Genomic DNA, 27,461 nt, shown 5'->3' on the forward strand with positions numbered 1-27,461 from the left:
GAGCCTGGGACTCACGTCTGAGCATACCCAGCCCACTCAGGGTGAAAATTGCAAAAAACACAGTTGATGGACAGATTGTAGAACAATGTCATACAGTCACCCCAGTACAAGGATCTGGGCCTAAATCCATCGTTTTTTTGCACTCCACACCACCCTGGGTTAGACACTGGCTATATGCAAATCAGCTCTGACCCTGTGCCTCATGGGAACAGTCCAGTCCGAACTACCAAGCCATGTCTTTCCCAGACCGGAATCAAGCATCCAAGGACCGGTTTCTGGCTATCAGCCTTCATCAGCCTGGATAGCTTGACTCCAGTGGTGTGGAGAGCCTGGGACTCACGTCTGAGCATACCCAGCCCACTCAGGGTGAAAATTGCAAAGAACACAGTTGATGGACAGATTGTAGAACAATGTCATATAGTCACCCCAGTACAAGGATCTGGGCCTAAATTCATCGTTTTTTTGCACTCCACACCACCCTGGGTTAGACACTGGCTATATGCAAATCAGCTCTGACCCTGTGCCTCATGGGAACAGTCCAGTCCGAACTACCAAGCCATGTCTTTCCCAGACCGGAATCAAGCATCCAAGGACCGCTTTCTGGCTATCAGCCTTCATCAGCCTGGATAGCTTGACTCCAGTGGTGTGGAGAGCCTGGGACTCACGTCTGAGCATACCCAGCCCACTCAGGGTGAAAATTGCAAAAAACACAGTTGATGGACAGATTGTAGAACAATGTCATACAGTCACCCCAGTACAAGGATCTGGGCCTAAATCCATCGTTTTTTTGCACTCCACACCACCCTGGGTTAGACACTGGCTATATGCAAATCAGCTCTGACCCTGTGCCTCATGGGAACAGTCCAGTCCGAACTACCAAGCCATGTCTTTCCCAGACCGGAATCAAGCATCCAAGGACCGGTTTCTGGCTATCAGCCTTAATCAGCCTGGATAGCTTGACTCCAGTGGTGTGGAGAGCCTGGGACTCACGTCTGAGCATACCCAGCCCACTCAGGGTGAAAATTGCAAAAAACACAGTTGATGGACAGATTGTAGAACAATGTCATACAGTCACCCCAGTACAAGGATCTGGGCCCACTGTAATAGCATCACTCGATGCCACGATGGCCTTTGATACGATTAAATGGCCTTACTTGTGGGCTGTACTTGCTAAATTTGTCTTCGGCTCTGATTTCATCTGCTGGGTCCGCTTGTTATATACTGAACTCCTCGCGCAAGTAACTGTGAATAACTGGGTCTCGTCGCCATTTAGTCTTGGACGGGGCACCCGGCAAGGTTGCCCCCTTTCTCCCCTTCTGTTCTCACTGGCTATGGAACCGTTGGCCGCCTGGGTCCGCTGGGAGCCCTCGGTTCGGGGTTTCTGGTGGTCGCCACAGTGGGAGGATAGAATCTCTTTGTATGCAGACGATATTTTACTTTATTTGGCCTCACCTAGGAAATCCCTGGATACGGTTTGCGACGTGTTGTCCTCCTTAGGAAGGAACTCAGGGCTCTCTATAAATTGGGGTAAATCACAGGTATTCGTTCTTAGTGGGGACGCCCGCTTCCCCCGCAAAACTGCCCGATCCAAATAGCTAGGGATGGGTTTAAATATTTGGGGATATTTATCTCCTTGGACCCCACGGTCCGTTATGCTAGGAATCTCCTCCCCCCCCTTGGTCCGACTGCGCAGTGATGTTGCCGGCTGGAAGAGGCTTCCTCTCTCCCTGCTTGGGCGGGCGACTCTCTTTAAAATGATGCCTTTACCCCTTTTTCTTTACGCCCTACAATATACGTTAGATGTTGTGCCAGCGAGCTACTTTCGAGAGGTTGAGGGATTACAACTTAGTCTGATATGGGATGGTAGACCCCGGATCGCATTGGCTAAACGGACGCTTCCGTGGTATGACGGTGGGATCGCACTCCCTGATATGAAGCGATATTATTGGGCCTCACAATTGGCAGCCATTAACCTTTGTACTTATGGATCCCCTACTGATCCTGGATATGCAATGGATAGATGGCTTCTCCCTGTGGGCTCCTTTAGTCGTGCGCTGTATGCAAGATCAGTGGGGAAGGGTTTGACAGGACCAACTAGGCATGCGGTGCGGATTTGGCGTGATGCCACCAAGTCTTTAGGATGGAGGGACCGCTTGACGCAAGCTACCCCGCTTTTTGATTCCGAAAAGTTGGGCAAGCTTTGGAATACAAGGGGCTTTGACAGGTGGGATCTGATTGGGATCTCTACTATCGGTGCGGTTATGGTTAAGGGGAGGATTAAGACATTTGAGGAATTGCAAACTGAGTATAAATTGGGGAAAACGGAGTACTTTCGCTATGCGCAGGTCAAGCATGCGTTGATGACGGTCCTGCCGGCGGAGGCAGAACTCCCCGAGTCGTCTCCTCTTGAAGACAGAATTTTGGATGGCCACCTGCCTGAGAAGACTATTTCCCTGATTTATAAAAAATTGATTAATCATAGGGCAGATCTTCTGGTCGAGCTAAGAGACAAATGGTCGCACGATGGTATTGAACTAGATGATGAGGATTGGCGAGCGGCGGTCTCTTCCCCGAAGGTGGTCGCAATTCCAGCGCGCCTGCGCCTTGTTCAGCTGAAAATATTGCACAGGGTATATGTCACAGGGCCCTGCCTGGTTCGGATGGGACTGTCTGAGACGGATCTGCGTAAACGGGGTTGTGGTTCTGTTGGTACTTTCCTTCACATTATTTGGGAGTGTCGTTCTGTGACAGAGTATTGGAGTGGGATACATGATGTCATGCGGGAAGTTCTGGGAGTTGCTGTGTTGTCAGAAGCGCGGAGATGCCTCCTGAATATTTGGGAACCTACGGATATAAATGTGGCGCAGACCGAGTGGGTAACTTTAGGTAATATGATTGCGAAATGGAATATAGCACAGCGGTGGGGGTCAGATAGGATGCCGACCGTTGAAGAGTGGATGGAGAACATGGATTGGTGTATGTTCCGCAAGAAAACTGTTTATATTGCGAGGGGCCGGCCTCGTAAGTGGACACCTGTGTGGGGGCTGTGGAACCGTTATCCGGGGGACATTTGTGTGCCACCTGTAGAGGCGCCCATTGATATTCCTGCCTCTCCGTGATTGTTTATGATTATGTATCATGTTTCCCGCTCTCCCCCCTCTCCTTTTGTTGGATGATGAGTGATAAGGGAGACTGTCTCCCCCATGTACTGTTGTTATTTCTATTGTTTTGATGCCTTGTGTCAATAAAAAGAAATATTTTTAAAAAAAAGATGATATCAACCATAGAGGACAAAGACACCCTGGCAAAGAGGGCTCATGGATGGGCAGTGCTGAAAGATTACAACGCTCTGAAGCCGCAAGAATATTTAAAAATAGGCCTCACACAGACGGCAAAAAACAAGTTTTTAAACCTGCGCCTCGGCATCATACCTATACTACTCCATCTGGCACCCTGGAAAAGGGCAAGCTCAGCAAATCGCTGCTGACTCTGCTCATTAGGTAAAGAGGACCTAATACACATCATTTGTATTTGTACAAACCTCATGGACATAAGGTGCTCCCTATTTCGGGTCTTATGGAACCAAAACGGCATAACAAGTTGTGGGCAGGCTTTGATGCTGTGTTTTAATCCTGAAGAGACTCAGTTAAATAGCAGGCTAACAAAATTCTTTGACACAGTGGCTAGAAGACTCACGAAACAGCCACCTGGTTCACCTAAAGCATCTGCTAAGCGAATGCAATGCTAGCCCACCCGGAGTACTTTGTCCCCTCAATTTTAATGGCCCTCACCAAAATAAAATCGAGACTTCCATGATCTTAAAGAGTGTGACCACCCACTTTCTTAAATTTTAATTGTAAATAAGGCTTTTCTTATCTATGTAAGTTTTTATATTGTGAGTTTTTATTAACTGTACAATAAACAAACCTTAAACCCCATTGTTAATGCCCCCCACCCCCGATCCCCTAACATTTTTGCTATACTTTGACTTGATTTCCTGTAGCGTAATTCCCAAACCCTGGGTACAGGATGCAAATTATGCCTGGATGCTGTTTGTGGAGAAACAAAGCTTTTGAAGACTTACGTTCAAAGTACTTAAAAACATCAAAAAACAGGGGTCAGCACTAGGGCAGGAATATGTGCAGTATTATGTTTATATTCTTACAATGTGTTTTGTTTGAGTGTCTGCAATGTCAAACGTTATATGACAATTTTTAACCTTTGTATTTTTTTCTATTACTACTTGTACTGCTTTAGCTTTAAATATATTTCTACACAAATAGTTGTCAGCAAATTTTAAAGGTATAGGACCATTTTTACATGACTTGCATTTCTTTTATTATCGTTATTTTTACATATCTACAATGTAATTTGTATAGGTGTCTCTAAGCACTAAAGTTACATGATCATTTCACTCTTTTTTTGTAATTTAATGATATTCTTCGATGTTTGCTGGTATGAATTTTCTCTATCTATTTTATGTTTGTCCATTGCAGTGAGTGACTGTGTGTGCTGTGTATCTTTCTTCGATGGCAGGCACAGATCTGAGTTCAATTCTGCTGCTGCTAGTGCTACTAGAGTAGGAGTGAGTGTATCTTTTGTCAATTACAAGTGAAATACCCTTTTGTAGGTGCTTTTTATATTTGCACATCCCTCACTGATCACCTCCTTTGTTTCCCCTTTCCCTTTCACTTTAGTATAGGTATTCTCCATTTGTCGAATTGAAAAACACATGGTTATCCAAGGGTCTAACAGGCTTAAAAAAGCGCTGAGAAATTCTAACACAAGCAAGGGACTCTTAATCGTGCCTAATGACAATCCTTAAATAAAGACAGAATCCCATCACCCACCAAGGTGGCATGCTTCATAATCTGGGATTTCTCCTCTTGGCTACAACACCTCAATGCCCTCACTATTAGGGAGGAGCTCAGGGATGATTTCAGATACTACTCTTGTATAGGATCTACTAAAATCCAGCAGATGTAAAGTATAATGGTACTAGAGTGATGGGCACAGTGCAAAAAGGTAAAGTGTGTAATAAAACTAACTACCAAGAGAAAAAAAGGAAGTTTATTAGTTAACTCTTGGGATCAGGATTAAAAACAGTGCATGTGCAGTTTGAAAACAATAACTGCATCTGTCCAAAAAAAGGTCTACATGTTTCGGCCAATATGACCGCAAAGGTGTCCTGGACTTCCGCAGGACCTTGATGTTAAATGCTACTGCTTAACAAGTGTTGAAATAACAAAGTAAATCTAAAGGGATTTGTAGTTTGGAATAAATACAACCTACATCACCAATAGTACTTTGGGTAGTTAATGACATACTGGTGACACCTGTGAAGGAAACAAAAAGAGAGATCAAATGCTTGTGTTTATTAGCTTCATAAACATGTGAGTCACATGTACTCATCAATTTGCATATCGTAGTATATACCGTGAAAAACAACAATGTAAAGTGAACTTACCCGTTAAATACGAGTAAGATGCCTCACCTCACCTGGCAACAGCTCAGGACGGGAGGCACCGCTCTATGAAGACATAATGTTGGCAGAGGGTCAGACTGAAATGTAATCTAGTCTAGCCTGCCACCAGGTCACAGTTAAAAACAATTTGCACACCCTGCAGACTAAAGAGGGAGCAGTGCGGGAACACAAAGGTGGCACACAGACAGAGTGCATGCTGGCAACATAACAAATGATCTATCGATGTCCTATGTAGGGCATCTAAATTGGTAATGCTGTTGAACTTACTCACAAACGCTTCGCAGCTTTAGTGTTTTTATTCACTGTGTACTGTCATTCACTAGAATACTCTCACTAGTGTGAAGCACGGCCCAGTATTCAAATAAAGGAAAGTACTGAGTAACTGATGAACTCGCAAGTGGAGAGTCTAGCATACTGCTTACGAACGAGTCACTGTTACGTTCACAGAGGGTCATAGTAGTGAAAGTCTAATTCTTAAAGGCGTACAAGTATCAATTTACATTTACGTAACAACTTTTACAAAGACGCGTGATGATTAAATACAACTCTATAGTCTAGCGCTGAATGTGAATACATAAAATCCCTCAGTCTACCGCACACAGCTTACGCTCTATTACTACAATGTGTCGTGAGTGTAAACACGTTTATGGTTTTAATGCTATGCTTGGAAAAACTTGACTAGATTGGTCTGTCATTTGTATGGAGATATAAAATATCTCAGCCCGCCACATGCGCCATATGCTTTATTACTGCAATGCGTCGTGAGTGTAAACACGCTTATGGTCTTTACGCATGCTTGGAAAAACTTGACAGGATTGTGCTGATTTGCAAAAATACAAAGATCTCTTGCCTGTGTGGCTCACTCACCTATCCGTCAATACCTCGGGCTGGCGAAAGCAGCAACCAGAGGTAGCCAACCATAGATAAGGCAGAGGTGGCTGGTCCATTGGGGCGTCGGGGCAGCGCCCCACTAGGCAGATTCAACAAGAAAAACTGCCCACGGGCAGCAGGAAATGTAAAGAGATGGCAGACGCAATTCGTCTGTTTACATTTTTGACCTGTGCTTGCAGCTGCTTCACAGCCTCAAGTGCGCATGAGCACAGTCAGTCTGTCATTCAACAATAAACGTGCACGCACGCAGGCGAGAGCAGCAGGAGTCCAGAACTGGACTCCGACTGCGCATCTGCGAGGGGCGCTTTTAATTTCAGCACCCGACTCCATTGACATAATATTAGGCATGCTGCACATGCCTAGTATAGTACAGGAGTCTGAAGATAGGATCCTGCTCGGGCGGTGACGTATGATCGCCCCATGCCCTGTCAAATGGCAGGATACCGTTGAGTAGCTGCCCCCTGTCGCATCCAGTCTCATGATTTGCTACTTGCCATGTGAGGACTCTGAGACGTGATGCGATGCGGGACCGGCAGAGGAGATGGCTCATCCTGGTAAGTTTATTTATTTTTATTTAATTTAATTACATAAACCCCCTCACCACGCGTACCGCCCGAGTCATGCCGGCCACGACTCTCTTCACATTTGTGGTGACAGCATGAAACCCTAGCCATCGGCGCTGTTGGCATAGGCATGTAAAGCCAGAAACCACTCGCTTCAAGTGTGCAACGTTTGTGAGGAGTACGAGTTAATCTTTTTCTTTGCACCTCTCCTATATTTGGTTTCACTTCCATACTAATCGGCAATGAGACTTTCATGACCGTTTGTATTTGGAACAAGCCTCACAGCGGGAGGGCGCGTGCCCTTTACAGATGTCTAATCAGACATGGGAGGGAGCGTAGATGCTCCCTTCAAGAGAGGACATTGGCCTAAGCACAGATGTTTAGCCAGGAGTTTCAAGACAGGAGCTCAGTGTGCCCCTAAGTCCTGACCTGTCCCGGCCCTCCGTGCTGTTCCAGAACTGACATCTAATACTGCGATACGTTGTCAAAGCGCGTTCAACAAATCCATCAGCAATGCCAGGGTGTTAAATTTAGACAATTAAAACGTGTCGTTCACATAAAGACATAGTACTGTACCTAGCGCACTCAGATTCAGTTTAATCTAATGTTTCGATAGGTGTGCTATGTTGTATTAAATGCCTACTGAGCATAAGTAACAATGAATGGTAGAGGCCCAGCCCCACATGGGCGACTGGGGCTACAACATGCACCAACACATAAGTTGTTTTTGCAATAAACTGTTCAATTCATTTTTTCATTTGCTTATTCAAAAAAGCTTTTATGTTTCCAAAAAATATTGAAGCAATTTTACATCAGAAAGACTTTTCAGTTACATATAAACAATTCCATGTATTACATACAGTATCAAAATGTACATTTTATAACTTCACACCCAATGCATTTCGAGACCTTAGTCTCTTCTTCAGGGGTATAGCTGCAAAAGAAAATATATCATGAGACCAAATCATTCACAAAAAAAGTTCATTCAAAAGATTCTACTCTATTCAAATCAGTTAATCATGCCCAATCACCAACACCTGTGTGTCATGCCAAATCCAGCCACAACTTAATTGAAGTCCTCAATGCTTTCCTACAAGAAACAACTGCAAAATAAACCACAGAATGAACAAAAAGTCCCAAAAAATTCTAACTCAACTCAAATATGTGTTAAACCAGATCCTATGTACCTTCATTTCACTAAGTGAATTCTTGTCTGGATGGGACGTACGCTGACTTCCTCTGTGTTTACTGACTCTGCAAAATTATATAAACCCTTGTCAAAATCACTCAATCCGACAAACAAAGAAGCAAGATAGGTGTTCACCATGCTCTTATCTAGAATAATGCTCGGATAGTTTTTAAGCCAGTGTGACGATTCTGGGATAGTCTGAGAATAAAGGCGAAAGAACGGTCTATTTTCAGCCCGATATTTTAAGGTTCACAGAATAGGATACATCTGCCTGTTGAGTCGCTTTCTTACCTATAAATTAATGTTCAACCACCGAAATCCTCCGTTCCTGACGTTATCAACACACGCCATGAAGCTCCCGAGCTTCAAGTGTTGAAATAATCCTTCTGCGTCACGTGATCGGAGGCTTTGAATCATAGAGCTAAAAAGCGGACTGGGTGTAGGTACGGAGCTCCGTGTGAAGCAAAAGTGCTTCGATATGTGTTTTTTATGTTATGAATCGAATGAATCAAACAAACCGGTCTGTTATATATGTTAGAAGCAAAATGTGGCCATAATTGCTATTATCGCGAGTGAAACGTCCGAGAGACAATCGTACCTAGGATCATACTAAGAGAAACATGAAGATATCCTGAGTCAAATAAAAGAATATAAAAGAACTCCTAAAGCCCTATTGTAATTACTAGGATGTTCAGATCTATAACTGGAAATCTACCAAAATACATTTTTTACCCAAAATTCATAAAAAACAGAACAGATCCACCGTTCAGACCCATCGTGGCAGGTTGTGGTTTTTATGAATTTTGGGTAAAAAATAAATCCTGGGTCGTTTTGGATACGTGTTCATCAGATATTTTTTTTGTAGTGGTGTTAATCCAGCATAGTTCTTCTGCTTTGTCCAAAATTTTGTTCAAGTTCTCCATAATTTCCGAAGTTGGATCAGTATCCAATTTTCCATATGAACAAAATTCATAAAAACAGAACAGATCCACCGTTCAGACCCATTGTGGCAGGTTGTGGTTCTTTATTTGAAAACCCAGGAAGATTCATTGATTATTATTTACAGCCATTTGTTCAACAGTGGGAAACATATATTGAGGACAACCTTTAAATATCGGGCTGATAATAGACCGTTCTTTTGCCTTTATTCTCAGACTATCCCAGAATCGTCACACTGGCTTAAAAACTATCCGAGCATTATTCTAGGTAAGAGCATGGTGAACACCTATCTTGCTCCTTTGTTTGTCGGATTGAGTGATTTTGACAAGGGTTTATATAATTTTGCAGAGTCAGTAACACAGAGGAAGTCAGCGTACGTCCCATCCATACAAGAATTCACTTAGTGAAATGAAGGTACATAGCATCTGGTTTAACACATATTTGAGTTGAGTTAGAATTTTTTGGGACTTTTTGTTCATTCTGTGGTTTATTTTGCAGTTGTTTCTTGTAGGAAAGCATTGAGGACTTCAAGTAAGTTGTGGCTGGATTTGGCGTGACACACAGGTGTTGGTGATTGGGCATGATTAACTGATTTGAATAGAGTAGAATCTTTTGAATGAACTTTTTTTGTGAATGATTTGGTCTCATGATATATTTTCTTTTGCAGCTATACCCATGAAGAAGAGACTAAGGTCTCGAAATGCATTGGGTGTGAAGTTATAAAATGTACATTTTGATACTGTATGTAATACATGGAATTGTTTATATGTAACTGAAAAGTCTTTTTGATGTAAAATTGCTTCAATATTTTTTGGAAACATAAAAGCTTTTTTGAACAAGCAAATGAAAAAATGAATTGAACAGTTTATTGCTAAAAACAACGTATGTGTTGGTGCATGCTGTAGCCCCAGTCGCCCATGTGGGGCTGGGCCTCTACCGTTCACATAAAGACAGCCATAGGTGCTGCAGTGTGTTGTTGTCACTAATGGAAGGTTATTGCAACAAAAACTGTCAACTGCATGCTCATTATAGAATGGGTGCTAAACTATTAACTCATGCAGCCAGCAGCATTTATAAAACTAAAGATAAACACGAGTATGGAGGGGACCCCTGCAACTATTCTGCCTCTACTGCTGCGCTGGGGTAATGTGCAAGATATGCTCACAGTGCCTGTTGGTCCAATCAGTAAGGAAGGGCTCTGTCCTTGTTAAATGTCTGCTATGCAGAACGGGAAGTCTTTATTGAAAAACTCAAAAATAAATTCACACACATGCACTGGAATCTAGTTGAATCTATAAAAACCAAGGTTGTAATGACATAACGATGGTTGCTTTACATTGTAATATGTTAGACCTGGCATCTTTGGCGTGGTTACCCCAGTCTTTTTGACCTCTACCTCCTGTATTTTTGATGCTGTGCTGGATTTCGTTTTTGCTGGTTTAGATGCTTTGGACACTCTGCCACTGCTGATCAGTGACAGAGTGTAAGTGCTCCCTGTGTAAATTGTTATTATGATTGGATATACCTGATTGACATATTTGTATCACCAAGAAGTCCCTAGTAAAGTGCACTGGGTGTGCCAGGGCTGGTGATGACAGATGCTACTAGTGTTCTTGCAGCACTGATTGTGCCACCCACAGGAGTAGCCCCAACATGGTTTTTCAGGCCTTCCACCACAGTGCCTGTGTGCAGTCTGTGAACTGTCACGTCCTCCTGGTCAGTGACCCCACTGACCAGGCCCAACCCTTCCCTTTTTGTGCACATCGGTCACCCCTATGGAAGGCCCAAGGTACTCCCTTGGGCAGGGTGCAGTGTATGTGAAAGGTAGAGCATGTGCTTGTGCAGGTGACATGCTCTGGTAGTGAATCACAGCCATTTTCGTTTTTCACTGCTGCAAGGCTATCTTGCTCCATAGGCTATCATGGGGGATGCTGGCAACAGTGGCTACCAGCATATCTTCCCATAGGAGCAAGATAGGACATAAATTCTAGTATCCCTGAACTCAGAATTTAATATCACACCTTTTGGGAAAGGTTGTTTTTAAATTCTGTGTTTGAGAACAGCACTTTTAGAAAGATGCTGTTCTCTTGTCTGCCCTTTCTGTGTGCATTGGCCTGTTTGTGTATTGACTGTATGATTTGAGAGTGACAGGGGCTGGGGATTCCCCAGGAGGCTGGCTGAGTCAGCCCTAGGCTGAATGACGGCATTGCAACTTGAGTGGTGGGAGGAGATAGCACCTGGGCCTGAATAGGGCTGTGCCTGCCTTCCACAATGCTGGCTCCACCTCCTGTTGGGCGGCTGACGACCCCGCCCCTCATTCTGAAAGGAAAGGAGAAGCCAGGAAAACAAAGTGCTCAAGGAACACCGAGAACTGGTTCAGACCGGGCTCAGGGCCCACTTGCACAAAGAGAACAAAGACTTTTAGGGGTATAAGTACAGGACGCCTGACAACAGACAATTAGATCATCCTGGAATCAAGAAGGAACCTCAGTCAAGGAGAAAGCTGAAACTGAAGAAGGAAGATTGTCCTGCAGTTTCTATGCTGGATTGCCCTGCTGTTGCTTTGCTGCCAAGGAGAGGGGAAGGACTTTGCTTTGTGCTGTGTCCCCTTGCTTGAGGGAATCTCCAAGGGCCTGAGAAGAGCTGGCTCCCTGTTTTAAAGTTCCAGGAACAAAAGGACTTCACCCCCAGCTTCCCCTCAGCTCTACTGAGAGAGTTCTGTCCTTCCTGCAGTGCGTGGCCCATGTGTGGTGCCTCTGGAAGTTGTACCTGTGTTGGGAAGCTGGAAACCAAGCTTTAAAGACTTTGCTACAGAACAGTTATTGCATCGCTCACTGCGGAGCTCATCCCCGACAGTGCGAGTAAATTCCCACCGCTACGGAGGTCGAGATCATCACAGCGCCTGTTGCTGCCGCCAAAGACATTGCATTCTTCGCTTGCGGGAAGATCGCCATCGCTGCGAGTATCGTTGCAGAGCCTGTCATCGCTGGGTGAGATCTCCGCACCGCTTGCTTGCGGATCGCATCACATCGCTGCAAACATCGTCGCAGAGCCACCGCATCGAGGAGCTGCGAGAGAGAGATCGCCGCTGGATCGCGCATCGTCGCCCCGGAGATCGTCGTAGCCCATACGAGATCGATGCATCGTGCCTTTGTAAGAACAAACTTCCTACGGAACCTACGCACCGGAATCCATACAACTGGCCTTCCTCCCCATACAGACCGGATTCGTCGCAACACGCCCCCTGCCGCAGCAGGGTTGTCGCATCGCCTCCCCAAGGTCTCAGGAGCAACGCATCGCTTGTTTTCCACCGCACCAGCTTCTGCTTTTGGAACTTTGTCGCATCTAAAGGTACTGTTGGCTAAACGTGACACAACTGTGAACTTTTCACGCAACTGTGGATTATTTTTATCGCAACCTTAAGAACTCTTTTGCAACCATATTCTTGAACTGTGTATGTTGGATTTTTGTCGTTTTGGTCTTGTGTAGTTTAGATTAAATACCTTTGTTTTTATAAACTGTTGTAGAGACAGTTTGTGGTGTTTTCACTGTGTTACTGTGATTGTTGGTACAAATACTTTACACATTGCCTTCTGATTAGCCTTGACTGCTCGTGCCAAGCTACCGAGAGGGTGAGCAGGGGTTATCTCAGAGGGTTTCCTCCTTACCCTAACTAGAAGCAAGGGTCCCTATTTGGACAGTGGTACCTACCTCTGCCAACTAGAGAACCCCAGTTCTAACATAATACATATGAGAAGTCTAGCCACTTTTTAATCACATAGCCGCTGCATGTCCTACTCCATTCAAGGTTACCCTTATCCTTAAAATAATTTTCGATTGCGTGTAAAACAGCCAAGTGTGACTACCTATGTTACGTACAATATTGATGTTGGCTTACAGAAGTGGATTCATGATCCACTGCAATTCTTTTTGAGCGTTTTTGGGATTCTTGTTCTTCTAGCCTTCAGTCAGCCTTCCAAAGCATAAACTGCGGTGTCAATCAAAGGGGCCCTGCTGTGAGTATTTTTGAGGGATACCCTGCACTTTGACCCCAAGGGGCTCCCAATGAATATATTGTAGTACTGCACTTCTCCTTGGACTGGTCTACAGAGCTCTCCTTGAAGATCTGAAAGGCTCCAAGCACTTAGAGCTACTCACTCTCCAGAATGTGCTGTCTTTCACAGTGAGCGCATGCACAGCATGTTTTATAAATGGGGTTCCCACAGCTACCTACATGTGAACATGCAAAGATTGGGGCTATGCATCCCGCTCGCAAGCATGGCCCGAGGACCACATTTGATGCTTTTAGTGAAGATATGGTAGGCTTTGGTGCTGACACCCCAGGTGATGGCCTGGTATAGATTTGCTCTGGCACCGGCTAAGGTTACTTGTAGTTCAGACTTGCACCTGAAGAACACACATTTAATTCTAACCAACTAACAAATCCTTGTCTGCCCTGGCATTGCAAGCAGGCTCTGACGAGGATCAGCGATAGCTGTGAGCCTCTGTGTGCTTGTGCAGACTACAATGCAACCAACAAGTTTGCAGAATGTTCAGACACAGTTTGTCAATTTCACGGTCACCTTTCCTGCTTCCTAATTGAAACAATTAGTAGGGATTAGCACCAACAGATATCGAAAAAGCCACCAGAGATGGGATTTACACAAATCACCCCGTTTTATGCCTTCCCTGCAATTCTGCTCCTGTTTCTTTTAAAGCCTGGTAAGGCTTTAAAAGAAACAGATGACTTTAGTCGACAATGGTTGCCAGTTCACCTCTGGGCCTTCAATAGCAGATGGCAACAGCATGCCAACAAGTGCACAAGCATGAAAACTTAACAGTTCCCTTTTTTCGTGCCCTAAAAGAGATGTAATGTATCTTTGAGAGCTGATGTTCATGCAGGAAATCATGCATTTTCCTGCAGGGGACTAGTTTTAACAAAATCGTAGAAAAGTGACACTGCAGTCCTACAGAATACGTCATATGAAGATGACAATATCGCAAGACCTTTGACCGCCACGGAATCATTGGATTTTTTAATTAAAAGCTATATGGTGAAGTATGGTAATAAACCGTGATAATTATCTTACGTTAGAGGGTTTCTTTGTATTTACAGGCTAGTCTGCACATTGGTTATGGGGGAATGCTGGAAATGTCAGTGTCATGTAGATGCATTCCATGCTGACTTGTAAAGCTTCGACTGATGCCGGCAGAGAAGCAGTTGCGTTTTGCAGGAAGGGATACATTCCCTGTCTCTGTTTCATACAATCCATAGAGTGCTAAACATGCAGGTTATTTTGAATTTTCAGTTTATAGATTCTCAGCGCATCAACCACTCGTCAATGCCTTTTCTGTGCTTTACAACCGGGTTTCAATAGGAAACTTTTTATGTTCCTGCTTAGGAAAGTGACTTTTTCAGTTCTCCGAATATAAATGGAAATAAGTCTTGGTGAATAGGCGCTATATCCCTAATAATGCATTTCATCGGATTGGTTTAGAAGAGATGGCTCAAGCACCTCAGCAGCGGAGGCTGCCACTGATGAGACTGTGGGTGGTGAGCAGTCACTAATGCTGAGGCCCACCACATGGAGCACGCCTTGCAGTGGGGAGGGTGTTGTAAATAGACTCATTCAGGTTATTTTAGGACCCTGCATTCATTCACCGTGAGCTTGTGCCAGCAGGACACTGTCTTTGTGTTGCGTGCTTGTCCTGTTTCCCTTACTTATGCGCTACTAGCAGTAGGATGAATAAAACACAATCATTAAACACTGAATTTGGACAGCGTAGCAAGTTTAAAATTTGTAAATCAAACATAATGGCGTTCATAATTGGCTGGTGAGAGGCGTGCAAGGCATAGTCCGAAAATGAATGTAACTCGGGGCTAACTGATTTCTTCATTAAGCTTACCTTTCTCTCCTTGTGCGACTCGCAGTGAGAGATTTTTAATGAATTCCCATCACACTTCAGCAGTCAGTCCGAGGCAGACCTAAACCATAAATGGATATTACAAGTTGCATGCGCAGGACATTTCTCACTGGTAGGCTTGATCAGCTACTATGGGAAAATGACAGACATTTTTTTTTCCTCCTAGAACACAAATGGTGCTTTCGGGACAGGGAGAGAGAGTGAGTCTGAGAGTCAGCCCAGTTGGTATCTGGTAACGAAATTCCGTCATTAGGTCTGAGAAATGTGTGTTTAGCACCGTGTGAGCACTTCATGCTCCACGGAATGCGTATCTTAAAGGTTCCTTTGTGTGTGTGTCGTTTTGATCGTAAAAAAAGTGGTGTGAGCTCCTCCAGCCAGCTAGCCTCGTGATCCCACTTCTGCAACTGCATACCCTCCTTGCACCCTTTGATCCTCTGCAACCGCATCCTCCATCCATAAATCCTGTCTTCACCCTCCTTCTGGGTATTCTCTAATTCTGCAGCCTCCATCTGTGCATTCTCCACCAGTGCATTCTTCCTACGTGTATCCTCTATCCCTGAAACCGCCTTCTGTGCATTCTCTAAACCCTGCACCCCAACACTGGGTGTATCCGCTGTCCCTGCACCCTCCTTCGTGCATTTTATAATCTTGCATCCCCCAGTGTATGCTCTCTCCCTGCACGCTCCCTCTGGTCATCGTCTGGCGCTGCATTCCCCTTCTCTGTACCATTCGGCGCCCACCACTGCTTGCAAAGTATACGTTCCCACGGCTTCATAAACCTTGCTTTATTGCTGCATTCATTTGCTTTAAAATGCACAATTTGCCAATCTTTTTAAAAGTTCTTTCTCAGGAGAGGGACCCTTCCTAGACCCCAGGTTTTTCCATTGAACTTGTTCAGATCGCTAACTAGTGTTTTCTATTGGAAAGGGTAGAGCCAAATCAGTCTTGCTTAGTACTCTAGCCCTCTTCAGAAGTCAGACTTGCTTGGCAACCCAGAAATTCTCTGAAATAATGTATGAGTTTTTTCTTTTATGAATGCCTAGAAGAACTGAATTTTTAGTCCATTCATCACACAAATAGTGCTGAAAACTACACAAAAAGATGCCACTTTGCAAAAAATTTCTTCATTGGGGGAAAACCCCCCCAAACGCCCCTTATTGATGTCGGGCTCACTCGCTATGCTCGCTCGCCTACGTTGATTTGTTCTGCATAGGCCTCACCAGTTTAAAGAAAACCCTTATTCTGCATAGTTCAAATATAATTGTTAATGGTATGTGACACTCCACCAATGGGACAGTGTATACAATCCAGTTTATGAATCAGCAAGAGGGCTCACCACTCTGGGTGGCATAGTATAACTGCTCACTAACTAAGGGTTTTCTTTAAACATCTGAAATAAGACGTAGGGCCAGATGTAGGAAGGCAAATACCGGTCAGTAACGGCCGATTTCGGCCGTTACCGACCGGTATTTGGAGTTTGGGATGTAGGGGCATGTTAAAATACAGATTCAGTAATTTTACCAAATCGGTAAAATACCGAATCGGTATAATTACCGAATCTGTATTTTGACATGTAGGTAGCACTGTAATCAGTGCTACAGGGTTTTAAGAATACTTAATTTACCACCAACTAGAAGTTGGTGGTAAATTATGAAAACCCTTTAAAAAGCATTTCTATTGCTTTTTAAAAAGTGCCATGTTGCAGACATACATGCCCTAAGGGCATGTATGTCTGCAACATGTGCACCCATGCACAATTGAGGGGTGCAACAGGGTGTCAAAGTGACACCCTGCCAGCCTTCAATGTTTCCCCCAATTACCGAATCGGTATTTACCGATTCGGTAATTGACATTCATTCCTATGGGCCTCCAGGCCCATAGGAATGAATGGCAATTACCAAATCGGTAAATACAGATTTGGTAATTACCGAATCATACCGATTCGGTAATTAAATCTGTAAAATTACCTACATCCCGATTGCCAGTTCTTAAATACCGAATCGGTATGATTCGGTATTTAAGAATCGGTAACCTGGGATTACCTACGTCTGGCCCTAAATAGTCTAATGTGCAGGAGATCATTTTCAAGCTCAATGCCCCACTAGCTGAGATATTGACAGTAAAACTCGGGTCTCTTTCCTAAAACTAGAACATCTATTTACTAATGGACATTTTTATAGGTACAGTTGTTCAAAGCTTGTATATAACTTGGTAATCCAATCAGATCAAAGTGTGCAAATGTTCTCTTGATATGTAAAGACTTGACAGAAGTATTAAATGCATGACGCACACAGCGTACTGAATGTTTTTCTCTCTGCATCTAGTTGGTAGGAAAACCACCGCACAAACATAGCGCCAGAGAACTTAAATTAATTGATGAGAATTCTCATCTTGCCTTGTGGATAGGCTACAGGGTGCATAACACAGTTATTTGTTTGTACATTGCATATTGTTATGGTCATCTCCCTGAGTGAATGTGAACCTGAATAAGCATGGGCGTAAAATCCGTTCCGCTCGCGGATTTTGCGGATTTTCGGCAAGTTTGCAATCCGCGAACTCTCGCGAACTTACCGAAAATTCGTAAATCCGTGCGAAGCGGATTTTTTTGCTTGGTCGCACTTGCCAACTTGAATACTATACAATTTCGCTGGAGTAAACACTTGCGAAAACGTAGATACGGCGGGCAGCGACAATCTCGCAATTGTGAGATTGCAAAATTTGCAATTTTGCACAAGAAATCCACCAGCAGGCAGCATAAACCTTGAAAATTATGATTTTTATCAGAATAACTCCTCAGGTTGACATTTGCCTGCACTTTTTTTTTGCAAGGAGTCCATTTTGGGGGGGGGGGGTGGGAGGAAGGAAGTGCCCCACAGTCTCCAACTTCCTGTTCCTGTCCAGCAGGCTCCTCTCAGTGCTTTCTTCATGTGCTGGTCACTTTAATTTGGATCTTGACCTGGAAGCACTCAGCAGGTGCAAAAGTTCAATCTTATCATTAGTAACCATTCCCTGTAGTGCTTCCTGTGGGGCCCCTTCAGAGTTCAGTTGCCTACTTGCAACTATTCTATGACCCTGCTCTGACCCTCACAGCAGGCTCAGAGAAAGCAATTACAGATAAGGAAGCAGGTTCCAGCCAGGAAGTTCAAATTCAGTAACACATTAATCAGCCCCTAATTCATTTATGTCAGTTGAGGCAGGGCAGGTGTGCTTTTCCACCCATAATCTAGAGTGATGAACTAGAGGGTGGCATGGGTGAGCCAGAGGGTGGCATGGGTGAGCCAGAGGGTGGCAGTGGTGAAACAGAGGGTGGCAGTGGTGAAACAGAGGGTGCTGTGATGAACCAGATGTAGAAACAACATGTTCGCGACCATTGCTTCCCGAAAAGTAAGTTCACGTTTGCGAACTGGTACAAAATCCTCGCGAACTGGCAGAAATCTTTGCGAACACAAAATAAAATAAAAAATCCGCAAATTCGCGAGAGTTCGCGGATTTTGCGGATTGCGAATCCGTAAATACGCAATTTCGCGGATTGCCAATTCGCAAAATCCGCCCATGCTTAAACCTGAATGAATAGTTGCTGAATTTCTATATTATGAGTCTACAGGCATACATTATGGTTCAGTAAAAGTGAGGTACGGTGGGCCCACCAGGAGGCTGCATCCAAACAGGGCTTCAGGAGATCAGGTATATCTTTTTGGGTCTACATAATATATATAAATCAGGTTAAAAATGTTTTGTGAAAGACAAAGGGCCTCTTTTAGAGTTTGGCATTCAGGGTACTCTTACAAACCTGGCATATATCCCATCCTCTGTTATACAAATGAATCATAGCATATTCCATTTGTTGTAGGGCTGACAGGATGCCCACCACATCTGACGGGGTATCTAAAATAAGCGTAGTCAGCCTGAAGTCAGTTCTTTCTTCCAATTGGAACTTTTACATTCAAACTTAGAAAGGTCATGGTTCTTAGAATTAGTAGAGAAACTGTAAGATTTGGTCATTTCTGTCATGTCATGGTGGTTCCAGCACACACAATGGGGCTTGGACAACAATGCCCTAGTGTGCAGAATTAAAAACCCAGCAGCATAATTCCAAACAAAATGATGGGGGTGGCCATGCAAAAATTGGTACTTTCTCACAGAGTGTAACTTAGAGGTTATATATGAACAGAGGTCCAGGGAATGTTTGATTAGACACAGACAACTGGTTCCAAAAGTTCAAATGCAAAGCAATGCTAAGGAAGGGTGAACATAAGTGCATGCGGCTGCAAAGAAAATGAATGCTACCTCAGTCTGAAATTAGTGTTTGGGACTTTTGACATTTTTCTGCTATCCACTATTACATTTGGCTTCTGATGAAGGCTCTACAAGCTGGCTTTTTTGTTTGGAACTCTTTGATCAACACCTTTTGCAGATCTGAGTGGCCAAGTATTTTACATTATTGACCGTTCAGTACAGGTTAACTTGCTTCAATCTACAGTAAGCTTTAGGTTTCAAGATGTCGATTCCAGGAGCAAGAACTGAAAAATGTTAAAGGAATAACTAAAGGTTAGTTTTCCTCATACGACTGGTACAAGTCGACTCACTTTTCAGTGGATTTGTGTTCATTAGGTAAAGCAGGATTTCAACAATAAACCTAAGCCTCGGTATTCATGGAGGTCAACACAGGGAAGTGACTACCTCAGTTCCAGACCAACTCTTTGGAGAAGGAATACAAGCGGGAGGTAGCAAATGCTTTTTCCATGTTCCTGTAGAGGCAAATGTGGATACCTTTTAGTCAAGGAAGTTTTGTTTGTTGCCAGTCCCATGCCTTTATCTCAAGAAAGGGTACGAGCATGGGTTCAAAGCAAAATCTGTGTAGGTCATTCCTGTACACATTCCAATCTATCCTGAGGTACAACTGTTTTAAAAACCTGAACCTTTGCCCTATTCTTCCCACAGCAACCTAACTTCATGGCCAAAAGAAAAATAATGTCATCATCTTCCTGTGAAACCACCTGACAGGGTCACATAAAAGCTACAAATAGGGCTCGGTGAGGCCACACCACAGTGTGGGTAGGAGAGACTTCTCAGTAGGAAGTACCTCCACAAAAGTGTTTTGAAACAACATAATTCCTATTGTCTATGCAAGGTGTGGCAAATGAGAGAGGGCAAGGGACAGCTTTTAGAAGTCAAGAATCCTCTATAAATTTTGTTTTAGTGTCTGTTCATCTATTTCGGAAAGTGGCACTTAAGGGTATCCGTTTTTCATCTTATAGTGATCATGCCATGCCTTTGACCCATTACAAAAATCCTACCCATACCTAAAGAACATAATCAGACTGTTGAGGAGGTGAACCTGTCTAGGAAAAATGGCTACCAATTAAAATGGTCAATGGTAATAAAATAAGATTTGGTCCCCGAAATCCTACTACAGGTAAAGAAAGATATCATAGAATGCTTCACAGAAAAAAAATTGCCAGTAGACCTGGTCACTAAATGGACAGGAGCCTGCCACTCATTTATCCAGTGTGGGTTCACAATTTTGGAGGCTAAGCCTGCCACATTCCATGATACCATGTTTGCTCTAGTACCCTCAATTTTGTTCGCTGCAGATGGTAAGATCTGCCCATGTCTCTGTGTACCTTGTGCTAGAGTTACCATTGAAAGGGCATCCTCAGAGGGTAATATGATGGATGAAAGTGTCTCTGTTTGCTACATTCTACTGGGGCTTCAATGGGTGGCCTAATAAATAGTTGAGGTGGTGACAGGGTTATCCAATCACAATCCTCCAGATTCGACAAAGCAGCAAACCCATTTTGTAATCTAATCCCAGTATTTGTAGTGAGACCCCCAATCTAGGTTATAAATGGATTCCTGTTTCGTTACGTGGGCACCCTCCCCGTAGAAACATCCTGGCCAGTATAGACAAATTTCAATGCTAAAGGTATTATCTAGGTGTTCCTTAGGGCAGGACTATGAAGATTAGCCAGAAGGGAAGTGCTTTCATACACGTTATTAAAGTTAATTATCACGCAATCACCGCCAAAAGCTTTCCTTTGTCCCCCCACCCAACCAACTCTCCTGGCCATAATTAATTTATGGCCCAACAGATTCCTACTCCGGCCGGTCACATTAACATTATGCAATAACCAATGCAAGCATTTGTCCATTAACTGTCCGGTAGATTCACTCTGGTTTTCACGGCGAGGGGGGACATTTGCCAGAGCCAGAACCAGAGGGGCAGCGGCGGGTGGAAGATGGATAGTGTGTTGCACAAATGCTCTTGCGCCCCATTACTGTTAACTTGGCATGTTGCCTTATGTGCTACTCCTGTTGGTCCCTTCTGGGGTAATGATGGCGTAGAGGTGGAGTCTCCTTCATTCGAACCTATGAGAGATTGTGTGGCCGGTGTCAAATTAGAATTGGAGGAACAATTAGAAGGCTGCGTTGCATGACTAATGGGGCCACCGGATGGTAGAAGTGATGGTGATGGCTGTGTCATTTTTTCCGCTAAGAGTGACCCCTGTATTTCGTTTGGTGGTACTTGGGTTGTAGATGTTATCGGATCGGGATCATGCAAAGCAGGCGTTCTAGCAAGTAGGGTCTGATTCTGTAATTCTAATTCCACCAAACGTGATTCTATTTGGGTTAACCTATCAAGAACGGGAGCCATTATTTCGTTCAGTTTTACTATGATCTCCAACTCATTCTCTGACCTAATGGGGACCGGTTCCAGTACCAGAGGCGATGAAATATTGACTGGCTCCGTTGGTGCTACTACTTTAGGGTTCATAGAGTGCACCCTTGTTTGGACAGATTTAGGTTTAGGAGCACAAATGTTTTTGGGATATTGCGCCTTTAGTAACACCCTGCTCTAATTCGTTTGGCAGGAGTCAGCGGTGAAGAGGAATTTAGTAGGGAGACATTCTGGAATGAAAAGTCTGAGCCCCTTCCTGTAGCGCGCTCCGCGATCTGGTTTTGGGGAGTGAGGCCGCTTTTAGCTGGTGAAAGAGCTGTTGGGGTTACAGGTGCTGGCAACATGGTGAGTGGTAAAATAACGGTCTCAGGAGCTGGAGCCGGAGCTGGGGACAAGCCCAATATTAATGAGGTAGGGTCCAAGGAAAGGAGTCTTTCGGTCAGCTTTATCTCATGCAAAAGAATGCTTGCTGCTCTAACTAGAAAAGAGTCCAGAGTTGCTCCGACACACCCTCCAGGCTTCTTTCTCAATCCCTTTCCTTTCAACATGTTAACAAGCAGGGAAAATAGGGGTTAAACAGTACCTTGGCCAGAGGCAGATGAAAGGTAGTGGGCCCAGCCCAGCCTCCTCTGGGCTCCGATGGGCTTGGACAGGTTCGCCCTTGGCCCGGGCACGCCCGCGCTGTGGGAGAGCTCCTCTGGTTAAGTAGGCACCTCTTGGTGCATCGAAACAGCTGTGGTATCCTGCAAAGGAACCTGGGGCGTGTAGTCTTGCCCCGCTCCTGCTCCTGCCAAAATACCGGCAGCAGTGTCCTAGTGAGCTCCCTGCGCTGCGAGAGAGCTCATCTGGTTAAGTAGGTGCCTCCTTGCACGTCGAGTCAGCTGTGGTGTCCTGCAAAGGAGCCTGGGGCGTGTAGTCCTGCCCCGCTCCCACTCCTGACAAATACCAGCAGTAGTGTCCTATTAGCACCATTTGCCCTACCTGCTCTCAGTCCAGTACAGCCTCTGAATTCTAAAAATCCATTGCAAAGCTGTTAACGTAAACTAATTAGATTATCATCCAGTCCAAATATCGCCAATAACCATTAAATACTGCTCCCGACAGGAAAAATATGAACACATTTAACTCCCATATTACCAAAACTAAGAGAGATAGTCAGAATACATTTAGCTGTCTCTTTAGAAAACAGCTCATAGTTATGGAAAAAACCTTACTTCCAGCAAGCCAGTGCCCAGCCTTAAGAAGAATTAATTAAAGCACAGTGTCACTATCACAGATTGAATGCCACCTATATCCCTATTCTGTGTTGGGGTTGTGCTACAAAAGTGATGAAAGCCCATCACAAACTTACATTAAATCAGGGTCTGGGTGTTAGTTACTGTTTTAGTGTTTCAAAGTTTCTAAGCCCTAATGCCTCACGATGAAATAAAGTAGTGTTGTGGTCCTTGAACAATGGCGCTAAATAACACTAGCCACACATGCTGTTTTGCTCACTAACCACTTACTGCCACAAAGTCCCACGAACGCTTTGATTCACAGTAGAGTTGAGGACAGTGCCTTCACACTATACCATCAAACAATAAAAGTACCAAAGAACAGTTAGCTTTTGTTTAAGGGTTCAGCTGTGCACCATATGCATGTCACTTCTTCGGCTACCTCCAAAGAGTCTTATTTATATTTTAATTCCCCTCCATTTCACTGTCTTGTTATAATGCTCAGAAGCTGTATTCTATGGCAAACAGTGCTTACAAACTCTATAATTAAATAAATATAGCATGGTTTTAGAGAAAACTGACTTGTATGAACATTGCTAACTGGAAGAATTGTTACGTGAAAGTCACTCTTTACATATTTACTGTGGATGTTTCAAACTGTCATATGGTGATGGTAGACTAAAAATAAGATAATTACCGTCCCACAGGTATGGAATACTACTCAAGGAGTGGGACGTCAGCGTTTACTACTTCTAAATGCCTTTTGTGAATAACAAAAGTCGTAAAGTTAGAATTTTGTCTCAGATTACTTTTGTGAATCGGGTCCGATGTTTCTAGCAGTCTAAAAAGAAAGCACACACCTAGAAGAAATTAGTTATGTGCGCTCACATATTATTTATCATATTGATTGCTTTAGTTTTACAAAAAGACGCACTGGATTACACGAGAAGGCAGGCCACCACCACCTTCATTACATTACCTGCATCTACAGTGTGGTGACATGGGGAAGTATTTGGGATGGGGCATAGTTGAAGCATAGTGTCTGCAGTATTAGTGTGGAAAATCTCTCTCATGGTGGATAAATTGAAGTATTTCACAATGACAGGAAGAGGAGTTATATTTCGCCACATTGCATTACTGTAAATGCTTTGAACAGCAAAATAAAAGACAGCAGGTTCTCATGCGTAATGAGCCATAAAGAACACATCGTGCACAAAGTTTATTTTTTTTAATACACTTGTTTCTTAAACCTGTATTCCGTCCAAGCATCTCGTGCGGTGTTGCACAGTAAATATATAATTACAAATGATTCCACTCCAAAGTATGAAAGTTCTGCTATTTATAACACCAGACCCTTGGATTTGCTTACATTACACATTTCCGGCCGAATCACAAATCAGTTTTGACTTGCGCTACTAAAGTTGTGCTTGATATTAACATTTTTACCACAGTGGTATGAAAACAGGATTCTGGAGGTGATAATGAGTGGTAAAACAGTTTGTGCACGTTTGTTGTGAGGCAGTTTATAGTGCAAGTGCTGTGTTTTTTGTGCTGATGTATTTTTGTGCTGCATTATTGGATGTGAGTCGGTTTTGTTGTACTGTAGTTTTGAGTTGTGTCCTGTTTTGTTGTGATGTACCATGTAATGTTTTCACTTTCGATATGCCAGAACACGCTACTATTTTTCCAGCTAAAATTAGCTCATGCCTTCACCATTTCTGTGACCAGTAATCATTTACCAATTTCTTAGGTGGGAGAATTGCACTTAGACAGCTCTTCAACCACTTAAGACAAAAGGCAGGCCAAAACTGTAGCCACTGCAAGCGTTCACTTTATGCGATATAGCCCTGTGTTTTTAAGCACCATCAGTCTGACTTTACCAACTGCTGTTTTGAGAGCTGGATTGCAAGATTAAGTCAGGTTTAACTCCTAATGTAGACCATGGGGAATACAAACTAAAGACAAGATCCTGAGAAAATAGTAAACCTGCACCCCGAGATCTACTTTTAGTACACAACCATTCACATGTGATTTTTTTAGGTCGATCGTAAACAGTGCTTACCCTGTCAGGCGATCTGTTGTTTGTGCTTTGTGGGGTCTGACTCCTCCTTTGTTTAGGATTGGCCTTTGTGTGTGTGCCATTTAAAAACGAAAGTGTGCTAATGACTGATGGTTGGTGCATGTCCCATCTTTCCTTACAAGATAACTCCCATGGAGTATTGCAGTTGGGAGCGAACAGGGACGTGCAGCAGTCCCTAGTATGAGAATCCAACTTACTTAAATGCTAGTGCAGTTTGGAGCTTTATTACTTTCACAGTCTCGCTCTTGCTGCTCTACGTGAATGCGTTGCACCAGGTATATTTCTTTATGCACTCTGACCGCTGGCCGTCACGGAGAAGATATTGAACTCGGCCTGTGTGTCTCCTGTACACGAACACCAGGCTGCATGTATTTATTGTAGTTCGGCATTGGCAGAAGCGCCATCCTTTTCTGAAAGGTTATTTGACCACTGCCCTTGACCTTCACAGGTGTCTGTGTGTCACTGGAGGTGTTCGAGAACCCAGAGTTTTATTTTCAATGTAGATACGTTCCTTTCTACTGTTCTTTATCCCATGCTAAGATGGCGGTATTGTGTGTGGGAAGATTCCGCATACATTTCTGTATCCGGATGGAAATTCAACTTTCATATTGTGCCCTTCAGACACGTCCAGCACATCCAATGTGAGAAGAGCCTTGTGTTATCATGGTAAAAGTGGGTTGGGACATGGCAAGCAGAAGGTACCAGAGGAAGCTTGTGTAACCCTTAAGCGCTTTGTATGAAAGAAGACCGCAGGGTTGGGGGCGTTTGTGCTTCAGAATAAACAGAATTCACAAAAAACACCCAGTGTGCTCGGCAGAACCCACTGGTGTAGGGCAGAGGTGATGCGCATGACACCACACTCTGTCTGTTCAGGAGAACTGAGTAAGGGGATCATTTTGGTTTTTGTACGCTGCTGCCAATGCACCTGACTGTTGCTGCTACTGTTTTTAGCCCTTCTGCCACAGGGGTCAAACAAAGCACCTCGCCGGGCCCGCTTCGCGGGTCCCGCAGCGCGGTGTTTTCTCAGGAGCTGCTGAATCAGGACGAGCACTCCAACACCCGACCGGCAGGGCTGCGAGCTGGAAGCAGGGACTCCGTGGACCAGGAGTCCCTGCGAGCCTCATTGACATCAGCTGGGCTGCTCTCCCTGCCGGCCCCCCCCCACCGCCCACGGAGTCAAACAGGGGGGCCTTTGAACCTGATAGTGGGATCATTTTGTTTTTTGTACGCTGCTGCCAACGCACCTGACTGTTGCTGCTACTGTTTTTAGCCCTTCTGCCACAGGGGTCAAACAAAGCACCTCGCCGGACCCGCTTCGCGGGTCCCGCAGCGCGGTGTTTTTTTCAGGAGCTGCTGAATCAGGACTAGCACTCTAACACCCGACCGGCAGGGCTGCGAGCTGGAAGCAGGGACTCCGTGGACCAGGAGTCCCTGCGAGCCTCATTGACATCAGCTGGGCTGCTCTCCCTGCCGGCCCCGCCCACCGCCCACGGAGTCAAACAGGGGGGCCATTGAACCTGCAAGTGGGATCATTTTGTTTTTTGTACGCTGCTGCCAACGCACCTGACTGTTGCTGCTACTGTTTTTAGCCCATAACGTATTTTGGTATTTAAAGACCATTGCATACCCGCTGCGGGAGCGCGTGGGAGAAGCCTGTCTGAGGCCCGGTCTCTGACATTTTGTCCCTCTGCATATTAATATTAACTTCTGTGATTTGATCCTGTGGGGTTATAAACTGCAAGGTTTTTAACTGTTATTGTTTATATTGTTTTAGATATGTCTAATCTTCTTCCATCCAGTGTTGGTGTATCCATTCTTGGGCCTCTCGACAAATACTTCGAGAAAGCTAGTAAGGCGATAGATAAAGAGTTGTTATTAGCCGAGAAATGGGCGGAGCGTCGTCGCTCCATAGAACTTTAAAAAAATCTACCACTGCCTATTCTACCTGATAAAAACATTTTACCAGACACTGCCAGTACCGGCAGGGCGACAGGCGATATGGATATTTTTAACATCGACCATATCCCATGCATTTTCCGGGCTCCAGATATCTCCCTCCCGCCCTCTGTAACTAGTAGCGAGGGTCACATTAGTAGTCATTCCAATGTCTCCATTAGTCTTATTGATCTTAATTCTACTGTTGTTCAGACTACAACGCCCAACCTCCACTCAATATCTACCAACCATTTATTGGGTAGTGTTGGTACTAGTGAAAACAACCGGCCCCCCACTATCACTAGTGTGTCTGGTACCACGGTTGAGATTCCCAAGAGGGGTGTGTGTTCTCCCCCAAGGAAAAGGAGGAAAAGGGGTGGTGCCAAAAGGAAAAGAACTAACAATCAAGTTTCTTCTTCGCCTATAGTTGCCTCGCCTCTAGTTACTTTAATTTCTCCAACTAGGGTTCCTCCTGTGACCGCGGCCCACGTAGTGACTTCACCACTAACATCACCTTCCCATGACAATGTAAATGGGCATCACAAGGAGCTTCTCGAATTG

Source organism: Lissotriton helveticus, chromosome 6 (assembly GCF_964261635.1).
Source record: "Lissotriton helveticus chromosome 6, aLisHel1.1, whole genome shotgun sequence".
Taxonomy (NCBI): Eukaryota; Metazoa; Chordata; class Amphibia; order Caudata; family Salamandridae; genus Lissotriton; species Lissotriton helveticus.